Here is a 3502-nt window from a genome sequence, read left to right on the forward strand (position 1 = left end):
TCTACAGGGGCAATGTCTTAGCAAAACAAGTACTTTTATTTTTGATATTTAAAGTACTTTTCGCTGATAATACAGCTGCACTTTTACTTAAGAAAAATCTGAAAGCAGGACTTTACAGTTTGTAATGGAGTACATTAGTTGGAGTAGTTGTTTTGCTACTTTTACTCACAGAGAAGATCTTCTTACTTCTTAACAGCTCTGTACTGTAGGCATTGAAAGCCATAACAAATAAAATGAAATAGAAATTGAAAATGCTACATGGAAACACTTCTTTAAGACCACTTAAAGGGGGGGGCAGTACCTCTGTCCATAGGTAGTTGGGTTGGGAATCGGGGGGTCGCGGATTCAAGTCCCTATGGACGTAGTGTGGGTTGTTACCTGGAGAGACGGCAGTTCACCTCCTGGGCACTGCCAGGCTCCTCTTCTAGGATTCTAGTTCTATGTTTCTGTAACAACACCCAACCTTTAATTCCTCGGAGTCAATTGACATCATTGTCTGTGTCATTGTGTTTTAATATCACCCCTCGGAAATTGCCTTTGTGTTTGAAAGGTGTTTCTCAAAGGAACTTAACTAAAACCAAACTGAAAACATAACCTGCTCAGCGATGAAATACAAAAACAAAGAAGATTTCTGTAATTACCCAGAAACGTTGATCCGTCTGAGTCACTTTATAACACACAGGCATGGTCTCATTGTGTTTTAAATGGGCCTCTGTGAAATGGCCTTTGTGTTTGAAAGGTGTTTCTCACATAAGCTCGCCTTGCTTCCTGCCCTCCATTATTCTCTAATAGAGGCCCAATTTAACAATTGTTCCAGTTTTAATGAGCGGCGATGAAAACATGTAATTTTTTAGGGAGGTTTCAGGGAGTGTGGCTAGGAATGCACTACAGTTGGTATTATCTTACGAACCTGGAGCTGTCTGCACTACGCCTCGGGGTGACGTGGTTCATGTAACCACCTCGGAAGAATGTGTGGGGGTGGAGCCAGGAGCTCACGCTGGAGGTTTTCACCGATCCACTACCACCTCATTCAGCCCTGGAGAAAACCCACTTTAAAGTGGGTTATTCATGTTCTTTTTTCCTTATGACTCACTGTCAAAGCAGCAAATAAAATAAAGTTCTATGGCATTTATTGTCTGTAATAGTTCATGTTTCACAAAAAAGTCTATAATATTTTACTAATGTATTGGAAATGACATGCAACAATGACATTAATCCTATCAGATGCATACAGGGTGGTAGGATAGTAGTAAGCAGCTGTTAAAAAATAATAAAATACATGTATTTTTGAACGCACCATGCAGTATCGGGTCAGTACTCCGTATCACGCATGTTCACGTCAGAGTCAGTTGTTTTAAGTTTTTGTGTATTTTGTGTATTTTGTGGTTGTGCGTATGTAGCTGCATGACTTGGATAATCTTGAAAAAGAGTTTTTTAATCTCACTGTGTCTTTTCCTGGTTGAAAAAAGGTAAAGGATCACACTACTGAATAAGTTCTGGAAAATAACTTGATCCTCTCTGTGTGATATTACTACATTTTGGTATGATATTAAAATGTCACTGATGATGTTGCACCTTACTCTCATTACCGGTGCTAATGACACTGCACTTTACTATTTTATAACGTAGAGATATTTGATGTTGTGTATTGTTGTTGTGCGCGTGGGGGGGAAGGGGGGGGGGGGGTTGTGGTCCTGCTGTTGTCTCTTGTCTGTGGTCTGTTGTCTGCACTGTTAGACTTTGCTGTAATTTCTACAGTTACCACAAAATACCCAGTAAAATACCATCATTTTCTATTCTGGTTCATTAATGTAATACGCATTGCATTATGGGTATCAACATTTGATTTACAGTGATTTACTGTATATTTTGATGATGAATTTCCGAGGGTTTCAATAAATGTGTATCTCAATAAATTATAATCAAATGCAACCAGTGACGTGACTCATTTCTAATGTGGTACTGCTACTAACACTTTTCTTGCCTTTATTTAGCATTTATAAGCAGTAGACGCACATTTAATATGCTTTATGACAGAATATTAAGCTGCTATCAGGGCCTGAAATGTGCCAGAACTCCCCAAGATCCAAGATTATTTTTATTGTCATTCCAAAACAACTTTGAGAAGTTCAGTGTAGAATGAAATGACGTTGCATCGGACCACCATAAAATAAACATAGAAACCGATCAGCAGCTAAAAAATGCAATTATAAATAATGTTAAAATACAATGTATAAATAAGATGATATAGCTAGCATTTAAAAATATGAGAAATGTAGAGATACACATGTACATACACACTCATACTTCTGATTTTTGTCCACATGATGTTTGTCCACATGAGCACCCTTACGTCAAACTGTTATGAACTGTATTATTATTATTATTAGGCTGATATTTGTACCAAAATGGGTTAATTTGTAATAATTTATTGGGAAAAAAAACTAGTAATTCTATGTGAAATCAGATATTCCGCCCCCCACATAGGCAGAGTGGAATGTTTCTTTGTTTCTATGATTATGTAAATACTTTATAATAACTTTCCTTTAACTATGTAATTACCGTACATATCCACACTCCTTACATTTCTTTATTTATATTTCTACTCTGATATTTTTACTATTTGTGCAACTGTAACACAGAGTTTCCCTTCGGGGATCAATAAAGTATTTCTGATTCTGATTCTGATTCTGATAAGCACATTTTCAGACACTCAACTGTGAGCTTGGCAGTCGAATCAGGCTCCTTCATATAAATATATCCAAAACGTATGCAATGATCATGTAATGCAACGGCTCAATGTGGGTACTGGCACATATTTTTGGACTAATTTAGGCACTGGGAGTTATTGTAAGAAGATATCAGGACATTTGAAGTGTTTATATATGAGCTATGACGTCAGGTTTTTGGGACTAGGAGATGCAAAAGCAGATTTAGTTATTTTATCTGGGTGAGACCATTGAAGGGTTAATATTCAGCTTTAGTTTCCCCTTAAGCCCTAAATTAGGAGAAACCATTTTATCCCTGAATGCCTGCTATCGCATCACATAATCTGTATCATCTTGTTTCAGCTCTTCATTGAAGGTTTATGTTTATATGCGTGGAATATTCAAATTTTCACATTCCCAGACTCCCCAAAATTACTTAAATTTAGCTTAGAAAACTTTAGAATCTTTGCTAGACTTTTAAAGAAGGGTTTGATGTGCTTGTCAAGGGGTTGAATGAAACAGAAAGAGGCAAAAAATATCAGTTATCATTCATTTATTGATTGATAAATAAGGCTATTGATTAAGAAGGAAGCATTTCCTTAATGAATTAGGTGCAGCTGTTTACAATCACAAATGTTCACACTTCAAAATAATAATGAATCACAATAAACTACAGAATGAGATATTTACATCATTTCATACATAATCACAAATACAAGCACACAAGTGCTGTATATTGACCTGAAATCAATCTAGAGATCACTTACATTACATCTCATGCACTGTACATGGGT

Source organism: Etheostoma spectabile, chromosome 7 (genome assembly GCF_008692095.1).
Source record: "Etheostoma spectabile isolate EspeVRDwgs_2016 chromosome 7, UIUC_Espe_1.0, whole genome shotgun sequence".
Lineage (NCBI taxonomy): Eukaryota > Metazoa > Chordata > Actinopteri > Perciformes > Percidae > Etheostoma > Etheostoma spectabile.